This window comes from Pongo abelii, chromosome 3 (assembly GCF_028885655.2).
Source record: "Pongo abelii isolate AG06213 chromosome 3, NHGRI_mPonAbe1-v2.0_pri, whole genome shotgun sequence".
NCBI lineage: Eukaryota > Metazoa > Chordata > Mammalia > Primates > Hominidae > Pongo > Pongo abelii.
Window position 1 is genome coordinate 6966595 of NC_071988.2, and position 17232 is coordinate 6983826.

At 45.9% G+C, this 17232-nt stretch overlaps 1 protein-coding gene across 1 annotated transcript in view; it reads left to right on the forward strand.

The window, feature by feature from the left end:
* The window catches only part of C3H4orf50 (chromosome 3 C4orf50 homolog), a 114252-nt gene extending 98932 nt beyond the window's left edge, over nucleotides 1-15320 (forward strand). Inside the window, exon 15 of the mRNA XM_054553697.2 lies at nucleotides 13773-15320. The gene's annotated coding sequence lies outside the window, so the exon portion shown is untranslated. The remainder of the gene's footprint in view (nucleotides 1-13772) is intronic.
* The last annotated feature ends 1912 nt before the right edge of the window (nucleotides 15321-17232 follow it).

A 17232-nucleotide genomic window follows, 5' to 3' on the forward strand; every position in this document is an offset into this window, starting at 1 on the left:
GAATACATCCAGCTCCGGAAATGGCACAGCCAAGGGCCCTAAATGAGAGAGGAGTCCTGCGATCTGACGTTGCCCCCACATCCCAGCATTCCCCGCTACCACTCACTAGCACTGTCCCACCTGGGAAAGAGGGAGCCATGTCTGTCCCAACCAGGAGCCATAGCAGCAAGTTCTCTTGAGAAGCACCGAGACTTGAGCAAGCCCTTTGACTCCACCGGGTCTCAGTTTCCCCATCTGTGCAGAGGAATGCAGTCTGGACCAGTGATTCTCATCCTTGGTTGCACATTAGAGTCAACTGGGAGGGGTGTGCTTTAAAAGATAGCATTGCTGGGGTCCCCCGCCAGGAGACTCCATTCATTTGGTCTGGAATGGTCCAGGGATGGACACTTTTGGCAGCTCCCCAGTGGTGGTGGCATGCCTCCAGGCTGAGAAGCAACAGCAGCTGGATGACCTCTGCAGTGGGGCCCATCTGCAAAGGATGTACTGTAGCTAAATGCAGAACGGCTGAGAGCGGTCATCATTTTCCTTAGTGTGCCTTTGGGATGCTTGGATGCAGCAAAAAGTCGATTTACAAGCCCCAGCTAAGACGTGATTTGCTCTCTCATTTCCCTTAGAGCTTCCTTCTGAAAATCACAAGGTGAGCCCAGACCAGGCACAGCCCTGAGCTCCACTCCTCTCTGGGCGGCAGCCACTGTGGCTGGACCCGGACCAGGAGCCCAGTTCATGACCAATGAATGAGCCCACTTAAGCCACCTGCAAATCCTTAACTGTGGGAGGACATTGGGTTGTTTTTATTTCCAAAGGTGACGGTGTGAACCAGTTAGGAATGCGGTTCTGAAGTGAAATTACCCAGGTTTGAATTCCAGCAGCACTGCTTTCTGTAATAGATGCAGAGCCTTGAGCAAGGCGCCCCCACTCTGTGACCCCATTTCCCCATCTGTGAAATGGGACGTGAGGTGTGAGTTGTGCTACCTGGATTTGAACTGGCCGACGTTCTTTCTGCTGTGCGATAACTGAAGCTCACCATCCCTGCTGCGGTGGGAGGTGGTTGTACGATATGACCTCGCCTCCTCTTTTGTTTCTTGTGGTTGAGTTTTGAGTTTTGGGGGGCCTACTGTTTCTGAGGGCTTCTTCCCGGAGCTTCCTGACAGCAGAAGTGACAGCACAGTTTCTTTATCGAATGTTGCCCTTTCATTACCTGCTTCACCCTCGGGACCCTAGAATCATTTTTCCTAGTCATCATTTGCGTCGGGCCAGTCCCCGGCTCTCTGATGAATGACCAGCCGCATCTCATTGCGTTCTGTGCCAATGGCACGCCACCTCTCGCCTGGGATGATTTATGGAAGTCGAAGGCAGGATGACTTCTAATGACCTGTGCAAACCAGGACCCGGGGTGGGCACAGCTGAAACGCTGGAGTGCTCGATAATTAAATGGCTTCTGGGGTTGGGTGTGTGCTTTCAAGGCTCAAGAAAGAAACATACTATAGCTTTCAGTAGAAATACAGAAATTGGCCAGGCATAGTGGCTCATGCCTGCACTTTGGGAGGCCAAGGTGAGCGGATCACGAGGTCAAGAGATCAAGACCGTTCTGGCCAACATGGTGAAACCCCGTCTCTACTAAAAATACAAAAATTAGCTGGATGTGGTGGTGTGCGCCTGTAGTCCCAGCTACTCAGGAGGCTGAGGCAGGAATAACGCTTGAACCCGGGAGGCAAAGGTTGCAGTGAGCCGAGATCGTGCCATTGCACTCTAGCCTAGTGACAGAGCGAGACTCCATCTCAAAAAAAAAAAAAGAAAAAAAGAGAAATACAGGAATTGAAACCTCCGACTCTCCTGCATCAATGGCTTCAGGTTGTTATTCTTTTTAAGAAGGATCATGTATATTTTTTAGTTATACTTTCCTGTATATTATGGTTCACAAACACATTTTATTTTAAAGATTTAAAATGTCTAGCTTTTGCAGCCCCAGGCTGGCTGAGCAGGGCTGTGTGAATGAGCCCACCTTCTCAGATTTTGGACAAGTTACTCAGTGCCTCTTGATCCTCAGCTTCCTCATCTATAACAGGGGGATAAGGATACAGTATTCATACAATTTGAGAATTACATCAAAAAATGTGGGGGCCTCTGGTGGCGTAGGCATGATATAGGTGATCTGGAAATCTTGGATCCACTTTCCTGTGGCCAAATCTTTACTTAGGTTTGGCTAATTTGGTGTCGAACCAGGGAAACTTTCAACTTCTAGGGAAAGGCAGCTCTGGATTTCCACCCTCCTCAGTCCATGTAGCGATGCCTTTGGGGCCCAATGGCACTGTCCCCAGCCTGCCTCTGCTCTCAGCTGCAGTGCCTTGTTGCTGGCAAGCTCAGACTCTCCTTGTGCCCACCTCAAGCGGAGGCTCCTGTCCTCTAAGCAGAAGATCTGCAAGGCCTTCTGTGCTCTTCACAGAAGTGCTCTAGGGGCCATGACCCTATTTCCTACAGGAGTGACCTCAATACCCATTTGGATATTGTCTTCTCTGCACTCCCTGTCTCACCTCCCTGCTCCCTCACTCCTACTTCTGGGATCTCCCCCCAAATAAACCACCTGCACCCCTATCTGGGTCTCAGGCTCTGCTTTTGAGGGTGCCCAATCCAAGACAGGCAGCTTTTAGGAACTTGCAGAGTAATAGCTTTGCCCTTGGGTGAGTCACCCTGCCCTGAAGGCAATCTGGTTCTCCTCTGTGTCCTGGGGAAGAAGGGAGGGGGCTGCGATGGGAGGGAGAACAGCCCAGTGCCTGGGGTCTGAGCTCTGGGGGCAGGTCCTGGCTCCCAGCCTTCTTCTCCGTGGTGGGTAGGCACCCAAGGCCGTCTGTTCTGCATGGTTAAGCCCCAGCCCTCTCCTGGTTGATTGGTCAACAGCCAGACACAAAATCCAGGCAAGGCGATGGGAATTCTTCACTCTGAAACTGTGATTCTCTGTGCATGGGCCCCCCCAGAGTAACCAGGAGCTGTTTGTTGGTGCATCTGTTCCCTGTCCAGTGAGGGAAGCCAGGGCAGAATAAGAAAGAAGTCACAGCCCACGGACACCAGGAAAATGGTAGGGCTTCTTGGCAATGCTTGGGTCCCTGGTCACTACTGTGTGGAGCCGAGCTCTGCCTCTGTGGTAGCTGCACACCCATCCCTTGTTACAGGACTAGCCTCGCGTTCCTGGGCCATTTTTGCCCAGGCAACTTCAGTTTGGTTCCTTTCACAAGCAGCCAAATTGTGCATGCAGATACAAAACCTGGTCTATCTCAGTGAAATCTATGGTTCTAGGTACAGTGTACTTCCCAGCAGGTAAGTGTAGCCTAAAAGGAACACTCAGGAAAAAGAGGAGAGGGAAGTAACCTGGATTGAGCTTCTAGAATGTTCCAAGCACTGAACTTACCTCCTGTGAGGGAAGAGTGAGTCAAGCGGGAGATACTTAGCTGCAAGAAACAAGACACATTGTATTGAAACGAGCATGTGTTTATTACCCACTCATCAGGGAGACCGAAGTGCATGGCATCAGGGCTCGTTTGGTAGCTTGGTGATGCCACCAACCACTCAGCTGCTTTCCATCCTTCAGAACCACTGTCTTCAGTTTGCTAGCCTTTCTTCCTGGTGGTCATTGCCTCATGTCACAAGGTGGCTGCTGTGGCTTCAGTCTTCACAACCGTGTCCCAAGAAGAAAGGAAAAGGCAAACCTCCAGCATACATTGGCCAGGTATGCCCACAAATGTGTCCCATGGTCATTCCTACCTGAGAGCCAAGATCCCTCTTTCCGAGCTCTAGTCTAGGAGATGACAAAGGAGAAAGGAACTGGGAGTAGCTGTTGGTTGGCTAACGAACCATGTCTTTCCCTAGTAGCATGTGTGCACATAATGGTATCAAGAACAAACTGTGTCTGAGAATGGCAGGAACTGGATATGATCAAACCTTACAGCATGTGGACAAAATGATGGGAAATGGTGATGTTGACAGGCAAGATGAAGAGGGTCCTGGCATGGCCCTGGGGACCACTGAGGCTCTTAAGGCAGGTGGACCCAGGAAGGGGGTATTTCAGGACTAGATTTACAGTCTAGAAAGATCCCTCTGGCCGTTCCCTGGAGGGTTGTTAGGAGGAGAGTTGAACTGGAAGCAGGGCAGAGACATTTGCTGTGCCTGTCCTGTGTATTGAAGATAATATTTTTAGGTGTAGAATTTAGAGTAACTACTTTCTGAGCTACTCATTGGATTAAGGAAGTGACCAGACAGACAATCGAGATTAAACTAAAACTCATTAGAAATACAGGAGAATTTATCCTAGTGGGGAAATAGACTATGAGATGGCACCTTCATCTGATTTTTGATTTGATGGAAATGGCTTTTATCTGCATTTCTGTGTGCATAAGCAAATTCCAGCCTACATTAAGTTACTGACTCAGCCTTGTAAAACAAGCTCAAGGTTATTATGTCCAAGTGAGATCAAGTACAAATAACTTAAATGCTACAGAATAGGACATTATACCCTCTAAGTATTTCTAACAAATGAAAAATGAGAAGCACCATCACACACATTTCTTCAGATGGATCTGCTGGCTTTGTAAGAGAGGACATATTATACTTATATAGGTATTAAAAATTCAAACTGTGATAGTTAATTTTAAGTGATGTATGCTTATTACAGAAAAACTAGAAAACAGAGAAAAGAAGTTAAGAAAGCATTAAAACCCATAAAAGGCCGGGCGCGGTGGCTCACACCTATAATCCCAGCACTTTGGGAGGCTGAGGCGGGTGGATCAAGAGGTCAGGAGATCGAGACCATCCTGGCCAACACGGTGAAACCCCATCTCTACTAAAAATACAAAAAATTAGCTGGGCATGGTGGCGGGTGCCTATAGTCCCAGCTACTCGGGAGGCTGAGGTGGGAGAATGGTGTGAACCCAGGAGGAGGAGGTTGCAGTGAGCCGAGATCGCGCCACTGCAGTCTAGCCTGTGCGACAGAGCAAGACTCCAAAAAAAAAAAAAAAAAAAAAAAAAAAATCTGTTAACCTCTTGGCTCATATTCTTTTTTATCCCTGTGGGTAAGTTTCCATACAATATTCATAATCGTAGTCAATATACAATTTTATCTACTTTTTCATATAGTCTTGTAGGCATTTTTTCATGCTAACATTGTCTTCATAAACTTTACTTCTCATGATTACATAACATGAACTTTTCTCAACCCTTGTTATTGAACATTTGGGCTGCCGGGGTTTTTTTTTTGCTATAATAAATAATGAGATGATTATCATTGTCTGTAAATCTTTGTCTTCATAGAAGACTATTTCTTGGCGATTGATTCTCAGAAATTGAATTATTATCTCCAAGGGAATAAACATTTTTAAAGCTGTTGATAGCTATTGTTGGTTCAGAAATTCAAACTTGTGCTGAAAGTTAAATTAAAAGCAGACAATGCAGCGAGAAAGCCCCACTTTCTGTATTCTTTCCCTTGGCAGCCTGGAGATTTGGTCCCAATGTCTGTGGATGATTTATTGCCTTATTTCTAAATAGGATCAATACACACAGGAGCCCTAGTGTAATGAGATTCAAAGGGACCCCGACTCCTGAACGAATCCATCAATTGGACCAGAATGTTAAGGACAGCGAAAGTGAAAATGGCTCTAATGAATCTTGATATTGAAACAAAAGATTAGGGCATTTTGAGAAGAAAGCATTTTATCTCATCTATATTTTCCATACCCCATGTGATTAGGAAGCTCATGGAAATTGAACAGGTTCATCTGTTTCATAGTATATGCTATTTCTACACACTAGAGCTTTCTCGGACCTCCACTGCCCTCACTCAGAATGTATTCCCAGAATAGTCATTGCCTGCCTGCCATTCCCCAAGCACTGTGCAGAACACTAGAGATACGGCCTCCTCCTCATCAAGGAGCTATGGTCTGGAGTTTCCAGTAGTTTCCCAGGATCAGATGCCAGCTCTGCCACTGCTAAGGCCTCTGAGTATCTCCTTCTTTACACCAGCCCTGTAAGGTAGGCATTGTCATCCTCATTTTACAGATGGGAAAACTGAGGAAGAAAGAGGTTAAGTAACTTGCCCAATGTCACACAGGTAGTCCGTTCCAAAGCTGGTTGTATTAATAAAATTTTATTTTCTATAGTTTGTGATGTTTTGCCATATTGGGGCCTTGTTGGCCAGAGAGATACAGCTCCTGCCAGGGCTGGCTAATTTCTAGAGATGGAAATGACTCCCCTGTGAGCACGCCTTTCATGTGCAAGCCAGACAATCTATAGCCTGGCAGGTTTCCAGTCTCCTCCTTTATCTAACACACCAAGCCAACATTTCCCCTGCCACATGTCGTCCCAGGCCCAGGTGTCAAACAACTAGACAACATGCAAAAATATAACCCAGAGCATGCAACAATTTTAAAACTCTCCAGTCCTGGGCGTGCTCAGGCTTGCCTCCCCTGCCTCACCCATTTCTTCCCGCAGAACTCACAATAAAGGCTCTGGGCCAGGCTCTCTCTGCACTTCTCTGCCGCCTGCTTCCCTCTGTGGCCCTGCATGGTGTGGCATGCCCCTTCCTCTAGGGAACTGTGAGTAATAAACTCTTCTTTCAAACACAGTTGTCTCTATGTCTGTCACATTACCATACCTGATTAAAACAAAATACTGGGTGCATTTTAGAACACTGGTGCACTCTTTTACCATCATACCCCTTTTACAAGGACAGATATATTTCCTTGAAAGTAATTTGGTAGAAACACTGCTGAAAATGCTTTGTACACTCATCCCAACTCATTTTCTTCATAAAGGCCTATCTGCTGCAGTTATAAAAATATTTTGCTCATTCCAATTCTTTCCTATTACATTTGCAAAATTGGTATCCTGCTCTCATTCATTCATGCATCCATTCATTTATTCTTACATGTATGTCTTCCCCAAATACACACACACACACACACACACACACACACACACACACACACACACACACAGTAGAGTGCTAGACTGGAGCTGGTGCTTCCTGCATGCCTTTTGAGAGCCAATTGCATGCATCTCTTACCAACATATCAGCAGCTTAAAATCAGCCATAGTGGGAATGTTTACACCACAGAAATTTAAAAATGCCGAAAATCAGGTCTGGTATTTTTGTTTGTTTGTTTTTGTTTGTTTGTTTGTTTGTGTGGTTTTGTTTGTTTTTTGTTTTTTGTTTTGCGAGACGGAGTCTCATTCTGTCACCCAAGCTGGAGTGCAGTGGCGCAATCTTGGCTCACTGCAACCTCCACCTCCCAGGTTAAAGCAATTTTCTTGCCTCAGCCTTCCAAGTAGCTGGGACTACAGGCACGCACCACCATCCCCAGCTAATTTTTGTATTTTTAGTAGAGACGGGGTTTCACCATGTTGGCCAGGATGGTCTCGATCTCTTGACCTTGTGATCTGCCCGCCTGGGCCTCCCAAAGTGTTGGGATTACAGACGTGAGCCACCATGCCCAGTGTTTTGTTTGTTTGTTTTGTTTTTGTTTTTTTTTGAGAGCCAGTTGTTAAACATTTGCTAGCTCGCCACTGTGGTTCTCCATTTCTGTTCCCCACCAGGGCCTGAGAGCAGCAAGTTTCCTCTTCATCTTTTTACCTGGGGCAGGCAAAATGGATCCTGCCACCTTGAGTGGTGAAACAGGCCAAGCTGGGCCTTTCTGCATGTTTTCTCATTCTGATGGACCTGTAGGCAGCCAGGGAACCAGGCTCACCTATCTGAAGAGAGGCCCCTCTCTGTAAAGGGATCCCTTGCTGGGGTTTTAAGTGACATGTGAAGCATTCTCTCCCTGGCTTCACACACATTCTAGCAAGTCTCATTGTAACTTCACTCATGAAAGAATTCTCCAATAGTTAGAGTTGTCCATGAAACAGGCTTCCCTGGCACAGCTGGTGGGCTTCCCATCAGAGGACACATCCATGTTTGGGCAACCATCCACCACAGATACTCGATGTCGGGGTTTTGGTTTTGAGAAGGGCCAGAAAACCCCACAAGTTCAAAAGGCATAGAAAGGGAAGAGGCCGGGCGTGGTGGCTCACTCCTGTAATCCCAGCACTTTGGGAGGCCGAGGCAGGTGGATCATGAGGTCAGGAGATCGAGACCATCCTGGCTAACATGGTGAAACCCCGTCTCTAGTAAAAAATACAAAAAATAATTAGCCGGGCATGGTGGCAGGTGCCTGTAGTCCCAGCTATTTGGGAGGCTGAGGCAGGAGAATGGCATGAACCCGGGAGGCAGAGCCTGCAGTGAGCCGAGTTCACGCCACTGCCCCCCAGCCTGGGTGACGGAGACTCCGTCTCAAAAAAAAAAAAGAAAGGGAAGAAACGATTATTGGCTCTGATGAAACATCTGTTAGACAAATAGGGACATGGTGCTAGTTTCAAATTCAATAGAGAGGAATCCCCCCCACCCCACTAACAACAACAACAAAAAAGAGAGCACCTGAGGGCAAGGACTTTATCTTATTTCCCCTCAAACACCAAAAAAGCTTCTTGCCCAGGGCTACACACATAGAAGATTCTTGAAGAATGCTGGCAGGGGGTGAGGTAGAGAGGTTATTGGTTGAGGAACTGGGGAGGCCACTCCAAGCTCAGCCGTGATCGAGCGGGGTGATTATTGTGGGGTCATTTTCTCTTTGAAAATCTCTTTCCTCAACCGATTATACAAGGACACACTCTAGATAATTCCTTAGGAATAACTAGTATGTTAATTAAAAACACCACAATTCACATTCTGTTTATAGCATAATGTAGATCATAAACACAAGCATTACTTAAAATATAAAAATTAGTGACCGGATGGAACAGATTGATGAGATTCTTAAATTTTGAAGCTTTTTGAAAGGCTTAAATTTTAGATTTAATTCCCTATGAGAAATGCTAACTATCTCCTGAGGAAATATGTTGGAACCAGGTTGCATTCAGTAAAAATCACATTAAGTTGAACTAGGTTTAACCTGTCCTTTCAGCACCTGCTCTGTTCACATTTTCTCATGAACAGTTTCTCTTGGGGTTGTTTTATGTATGTTTCTCTGTGTCTTGCTCAAGAGCATGGGTCCTGAAGTCTGACAGATCTTGTTTAAAATCTCAGCTCCATTAATATTGCTAAAATTATCATACTACCCAAAACGATCTACAGATTCAACGCAGTCCCTATCAAAATACCAATGCCATTCTTTACAGAGATAGAAAAAAAATTATAGAATTCACATGGAACCACAAAAGACCTTAAATAGCTAACACAATCCTGAGGGGGAAAAAACGCTGGGGTCTCCACACTTCCTGTCTTCAAAATATACTGCAAAACCATGGTAACCAAAACAGTATGTGCTGGTACAAAAACAGACATATAGATCAATGGAACAGAATAGAGAGCACAGAGACAGATCCACATATCTACAGCCAACTGATTTTCAACAGAAGTGCCAAGAACATACATTGGGGAAAGAACAATCCCTTCAATAAATGGTGCTAGGGAAACTGGATATTCACATGCAGAAGATTGAAACTAGACCCCTATCTCTCACCACTTATAAAAATCAACAATGGATTAAATACTTAAATGTAAGACCAAAACGATGAAACTACTGGAAGAAAACATGGGAGAAATGCTTCAGGACATTGGTCTGAGCAAAGATTTTATAGATAAGACTTTAAAAGTATAAGCAACAAAAGCAAAAATATGCAACTGTGATTATATCAAACTAAAAAGTTTCTGCACAGCAAAGGAAACAACAGAGTAAAGAGACAGTCTATAGAATGAGAGAAAATATTTACAAGCTATACATCCAACAAGACATTGCTATATAGAATATACAAAGAACTCAAACAATTCAACAACAGAAAAACAAGCAATCTGATTTTAAAATGGGCAAAAGATCTGGTTGCAGTCAACAGCTAGATGATTTATTTCCCTCTGGACACCTAACCCTGCTTTTGGTGATCAAGGCCAGTGTGCTCAGCCTGCAAGGAGGTCATGTGGCCCCTGCATGACGTAGAAGGGTTTGAATTTCAAGAGATGAACTCAAAGACATAAGCAGGGCTAGATATGACAGGTTATTCTGTAAGTCTTGCTAAGTTAGGCTGCATCCTAAAAGCAGAGAAAGACATGTAGTAGTTTGAAACAATGGCATGATGTCATCAGCTTCCCAGGAATTCTGGCTGCTGTGTAGAGTGGATTGTGTGGGGACAGCCTGAAGCAGGGAGCCTGGCTAGGAAACTCTCTGTGGTCCAGCTAAGAGGCAGTCATGAGCTGGGCTGGGACAATGGCCATTCAGGGGAGTGAATGACAGAGCAGGTAACCCCCATTCTGTACTTTCCAGGCATTTTAAATCTGTGAAATAGGTCAGGCTGGTTCTTCTTTGATTTACAGATCAGAGTGAGAGAAAGGGCAGTGACAAAATGGTCCCCAAGTATGACCTTTCCACATCCCCTGTGTATCCCCACTGATGGCTGCATGACCTTGGGAGCTAGGTGAATGGTGTCAAGGGCAGTCGCGTATGTATTGGTCTCTCCTATCGGATGGTGTTCTCTCATTGAGGAGCTTGTGTCTTCACAAAGGTCTGGAACTAAGTAGGTCATGGACTAGTGTCCCCATTTTTGCCCTCATTTTCTGATACCTCAGGGCTTTCCCCCTCCCCATCGCATGGTCGTCTCCCTGCTTGGAGTCTCTGCTGTTGTCTGCTTCACACATTTGCTTCCTCCTCTGGACTCTGAAGGGAGGCTGTAGCCTAGTCGCTCCCAACTCCCCAGGGCATATGAATGCCTGCTGTGGTTTTATAGAGTCATCACATCACAGAGCCCACTGGTTAAAGTCAGAGGTCCTCTCTGATATCCCCACACGTGCAGTGCAGTGCAGTGAGCTTCCTGCAGGTACCCTGTCATAATGTCTCAGTCAGCTTTCTCAAATGGATCCTTCATCTGACTCTCTGTAGCACACTGTTACTTCTGTAACCCAGCATTTCCTTCTGTTCTGGCATTATACTTGCTTGCTTGTCTGTTTTACTCACTCAGATATAAGGCCCTTGAGGACACATGTGTCTGGGTTTTATTCATCTCAACATTCTCCATAGCCTTGAACACAGTACCTGGCATATAGCAGGTACTTGAAAATGAGCAAATAAATGAGTGAATGAATAAACAAGCAAATGAATGAATGAATGAGTGAATCAGTGAATGGTCAGCTCTTGTTGTTAAAAAGTCCTTCTTTACCTTCAACTGAAATACGTCTCCTGTTAACCAGCTTTCTGAGCTGATTCTACTCATTGACTCCATGCAGAGCACTCTACTCTGCCTCATGGCACCTTCTCATAGAGTGGAGCCTCAGGGATCTGCTTTCTGTTCTTTGAACATGCCAACCTGTTCCTGCCCAGCTTCACCCCACTTTAGGGCCTATGCACTTCTCTCTTTTATGCCCAAGACCCCTGGCCCTATTGCTTTCCATGGCTGGATCTTCCTTGTCATTTGGGTCTCAACTCAAATGTCACCTTCTCAGAAAGACCTTTACTAACTCAATCTAGAGCACCTCTTCCCCCAGCCCCCATATGCCTCTTCATCTCTCTGGGCTGAATTCTGGATGATTTCCTCAGATCTGCCTTTCAATTTACTAAATCTGCCTTCATTTGTGTCTAGTCTACTGTTTAGCTTGCCTGTAGAGATCATCTATCAGTTATTCTATTTTTCATTTACAGAACATATATGCAAATATTGTGATCATTAATATTTTAAAGTCTTCTTTTAGAATTCCTATTACATGACCCTCCCCCCCACCGCCAAAAGTGATCTATCCTATTTATTGCATCTGATGATTGTCTCTCAGATGTTGGATATCTATAATTCCTGTGATTTTTTTTAGATGAAACTTTATCAGAAATTAGCATCTTTTAGTGTCCCACATGGATTTTGGAAGTGACCCTGTGGTACTTGTTACTTCTTAAACAGTTGTTCCATTAACTTATTGGTGAATGCAGTATCTATATGTTATCATGTATAATGTAGGGAAAGAATGTTGCCTTCTTGTGTTTGATATCACCCACCTGCTTCTAGTGACAGTTACTACAAGCTTAACTTGTTGCTTTGTCCTCGTAGTGGAGCATCACTGACTGCAGCAGTACCCAGATGCCAGGTGCTTATGAGCTTAACACATAAGAGTCCCCCCAATTTAATGCATGAGCATAGCATGGAACTCATTGGAAACACAGATTTCCAAGATCTGCTTCATGAACACTGAATTCATAAATCTGAGATTGAGCCTAAGTATCAGAATTCTTGTAAAGCTCTCCAGTGATTCTGATTTATATATAAGTTTGGATACCAGTGGTCTTATAAGCTTCAAGGATTTAAATTTGGTTTATTTTTGTCTTGCTTATTCCTTCCTCAAAAAAGGATTTGAAGCTGTGTACCTACAGATAGATAAAAATACATTTTGAGAAGGAGACTAAAGACACCTACATGAACAGTGCCCTGAGTAGGTTGGCTTCCTCACTAACACCCTTGGGATGGATGCGGCCATGAGCGGTGTGTGAGCCATCTCTGCCCAGTTCTGAGACCCTTAGCATTGCAGAAAAGCCTGGCTTGGTGAAGTCAGTCATGGGGCAACTGTGGAACTGCAAAGGGATGCTGTGCACAGACAGGGTTTTGATTTTCCTAGGGTCCCTCTCTGCACACTGTCACATTGCTCAGATATGTTTATTAATCTGGCGCACCCATGAAGTCTCTTCTTGGCAAACTGAGCTCTTTAGACCCACTCTCTCTGCTACTCACGCTGTGCTGAGCCCCTCCCAGCCTGTATTCTCCCATACTTCTTGGCTTCTGCCCAACCTGCTTCCTCTGCCCAGAAAACTCCTGTTTGTCTCCAAGACTGCTCGAATGTCACCGTCTCCAGACAGTCTTTCTTTCACTCTCCTTCATTTTCTTCCTTCCTTTCCCCTTGCAAAATCATTTTTGAGTCCTTACCATGTCTGGAGTCCCCGCCCCCCCACTTCTCTCCATGCCAGCATTTGCCATGCTGCCAACCGTGACAGGTTCATCTCCTGCCACATCACTCTTTGCTTCTCTGTTTTCTTCACACTGGCTTCTCCTGCTCCCTCCATCTCTCTCCAGGGCTTTTGCACCGGCTGCAGGCTCCTCCCCTGACACCCTGACACCAACTCTTGCTGTCCCCACCTCCACTGTTACCCCTCCTCCTTTACAGCAGCAACTGGCACTTGCATTTGTTTGATGATTCCTATGTCACCCTCTGTAACCTGAGGAGGGCAGGCAGGGCATCCATCCCTCTGCCCCCCCCAATCCCGCCCCCGTGCTTAGCATAGAGACTACCACACAGCAGGTGTCCCATCACTTTTTGTTGGACGAACAAATGATGACATCCCAGAGCACCCCAATTTGTCTTTCTTCTTCAGTTGTTCTCAACTTTCTTTTGGCCATTGGCCCCTTTGAGAGGCTCCTGAAAGCTAGAAACCCTTTCTACACAATGTGCATGAATGCTTAGTAACATAAAATTTCCATATCATGTCAAGGGTTTGAAGCACCCCAGATAAAGAGAGCATTATCTAATAATTCCAAACTAAGGTTATTTTCTGGAGAGCAAGCTGATAATTGTATGATAGATACTCCATGATATAAGTCCATCACATATGGAGTTTAAAGTGGGTCTCCCAGTGATGTAAAGGTGTGTGCATGTGGGTGGCTTCATGTAGAAGCCACACTGGTTGCTATGTTCCCTTTAAGAACCTGTTTCCCTGATTTTGTCATTGCAGGAAGGAAGACAGCACAGGGGCAAACATAGCAAGCTGGAAAATATTTACATCCTTCTCAATTGACCGACAGAGCAGAGGTGGCCTATGATTTACGATCCTTTCCAGTGAGCCAAATTATAAGCCAAGCAACTATCTTCCTGTCTCAAGTCACTAATAGGGAATATTTCTACTCTGTATGATACCAACCTGGGGACCCAAGAGATGGCTGTTGACTGTAAGAAGCCCATATTGAATGCCATGTGAGTGACAGGAAGCCGAATCTGGAGTCCCAAGGACCTGTCAGCTCTGGGGCTCCTACGCTGGGACGCCGTGCACAAATAACTTACCTTCTTCCAACATCCTCTTCTTCGTCTGTTTGTGGGTCATATGCGTACTTGACAGTTTTACTCTGACAACCAAATGAGCTAATGGCTGGAAAAGCGCCTGAACACTGTAAGATTCTTTCCACGTGTCAGGATCCTTGTTGTGTTTGTAAAATGCAGTTCCTTCAACTTAGGTATTTCACTGACGGTTGTCTCGGAGTGCACTCTGCCATAAGGACTCATTGATTTACCATTCTGCATAGCTTCCATCCAAGATGGATGATGAGGGGATGATAGGATGATGGTTTTAAAAAATCATTATAGTAGTTATCTTGATATTATAGAGCTCCTGAAGAAGCTTGGGCTAGGATGGAGTTCCCAACCTGCACAAAAAGTTGTAGGCATGTGAACTCTTTCCTAGGGAGAAGGAGCATGGATTTCATCAGATTTGCAAATAAGACTGATAGACAAGCACCCTAGTAGCTAAGCACCCCTAGTCTAGGCAGAAAGTACTCTGTCCGGAAACCCAGAGACGGACTCTGCCTCCAACTTGCTGGCGATTTAAGGCTGTCCCTTGGCCTCTATCCACCCCAGCTCCTTATTTGTAAAATGGGTGTGGCACAGTCTTCCGGTTGCTGAGTTCCTACTGAGGGGCAGGCTCTGGCCAGACAGGGAGCTTCCACACCCAGCCTTCTTGCTTCCAGAGTAAGCGAAGAGCTCTTCTCTCAACTTGTGTCCATGAGTTGCGCCCAACTGACCACAGCACCCCAAAGTGCCCAGGCATGCAGCCTCATTTCAGCTCCTTTTGCTCTGCAGTTAAAGAGCATCGCGGCCCAGTTGCTGTGCTTGGACCCAGGGAGTCTGCTTCCTCTGACACCATTTCCCTGTAAACTGCAGGGCTGTGAGGCCCGCTTACATTGGCAGCCAGGGGCCTGACAGGGACTTGTGAAATCTCAGCATCGCCCAGGAAGATGCAGTGAAAATCCAGCTGTTGAGCGGGAAAACGTCAGTGAGCCACATGTTTTCTTGCCCCGGCTGCTGTGAGACAGTGGGTGGTGCCCGGAAGTCAGATCTGGTGGATGGAGTTGGCCATGGGTGTCTCAGATCTCCGCAGAACCTGGGGCAGTGGTCAGTGCTGGGTGAGCAACAGGCAGGCCCCACATCACATTACAGACCTTAGAGAGTTTCCAGTCCACAGCGGGTACCGGCAGCCCTTGGGCCAGATTTGGCCCACAAATGTATCATGTTTGGCTTACATTTAATTTTTTTATAATCGTGAATGCGCTCTGTGCCACTGAGCTGGATACTTAAAAATGGTTAAGAAGGTACGTTTCTCTAAAACTCTAAAACGTATCTTCTTAATCATTTTTAAGTATCCAGTTCAGTGGCACAGAGTGCATTCACATTGTGGTGCAACCATCACCATCATCCATCTCCAGAACCTTTTCATCTTGCAAAATTAGAAACACCATATTCGTGAAAGACTCACTCCCCATTTCCCTGTCCCACAGCCGCTGGCTCCCACCCTTCCACTTTCTATCTCTGTGAATTTGACCACTCTAGGACCTCCTGTGAGTGGAATCATACGGTCTTTGTCCTTTCATGACTGGTTTATATCACTTAGCACAATGTTTTCGAGGTTCATGTGGCAGCATGTGTCACAGTTTCCTTCCTTTCTAAGGCTGAATAATATTTCAGTGTGTGGATGTACCACATTTTGTTTATCATTCACGCATTGAGGGACCTTTGGGTGGCTTCCACCTTTTTGGCTATTGTGAATATTGCTCCTATGAACACAGGTGTACAAATACCTATGTTGCATTTTTTAATATTGGAGTTAGCAAGTGACATTTAAAAACCAAGAGATTTCATATACAAATCTGGATTTCTGGCTTCTCTTGGAAAATCAGTGTATCTGACAGCATCGGGCTTCCATCTTCCTGGCCACGGTCAGAGGTGAATGAAGCCAGCTCGCTCCCTCCCCCACTGAGAGGCACCCCACCCAGTGGACTGCAGGGCCCCCACCCCTTTCCCCTCCACTCACTGCAAAACCTGCCTGGTTTCCACAAGCTATGGCTTGGTGACACCTCGTCTGCTCAGCACCCTCATGTTATGGGTGAAAATGCAGTGGCCCAGGGAGGAAGGGTGGCTGGGGCCCGAGGTCTCACAGGCCAGGAAGTGATACAACCGCTGAAATGCAGGAAGGGCCTGCAACTGGGCATTGCAAAGCCTTGATTCTACTTCCAGCTCTGCCACCTGCTTGTCCCAGGTCCCTGGGACAAAGCCCTTAAACTTTCTGAACCTAAGTTTCCTCTTTGGAGGAAAATGGGAGAAATGGCACCTTCTATTGCAACCTTGTGAAGTATCGTGAAGACAGGAGATGCTGTGCATTCACCATTGAATGCAGTTGGGATGGGAAGGGGTGTTACTAAAAGCACAGGCCATGTCAGGCAACCTAGCGTCTGGGGGTCTGTTTTCTCATTTGCAAGACAGGAAAAGGGGCCACATCTTTCCCCACTGGGCTATTACAAGGATTAACTGAGGCAGGGAAAGAAAAGAAAAGCATCCGGCAGAGGGCGTGGCACCCAGCAGATGCTTCACAAATGCTACTTCTTAACAAGTAAGGTCACGTCCAAGGGTTCCAAATCCTCTTCCTGCAGTACACAACCCAGGAAGAGATGTAACATCATGGGAACAACCAGCTTCAGAGTCTATTGGCCTGATTTCAAAACCTAAGCTTGATGCATTAGCCACTGAGGGCACTGGGCAGGTGAGCCCATCTCTCTGATCTGCAAACTTTTCCATTGTTGAGTGGGGAAAATATCACTGTCCTTGACAGCACAGGGGGAAATGAGAAACAGAAGGTGCTTTGCACATAGTAGACGTTCAATAAAGTCTAATTCCTTTCCTTGCCTTCCCCAGCAGAAATCTGTTTTCTAGGTTAAAAAGATGGCATATTTTCCAAATATCTTCAAAAAAGGAAACAAGGAAAAGTGTGGTTTCCAGCTTCCCACTGAGGTTTGTCAGTCACCAGGTTTCATTCACTCATTCAAGGAACAAGCATTGATTGACCACCACTAAGTGCCAGGCACCACAATAGGCCCTGGGGTTCTGGGACAGAACAGAGTAGGCCAAATTCCTGCCCTGGTGGGTGGGCT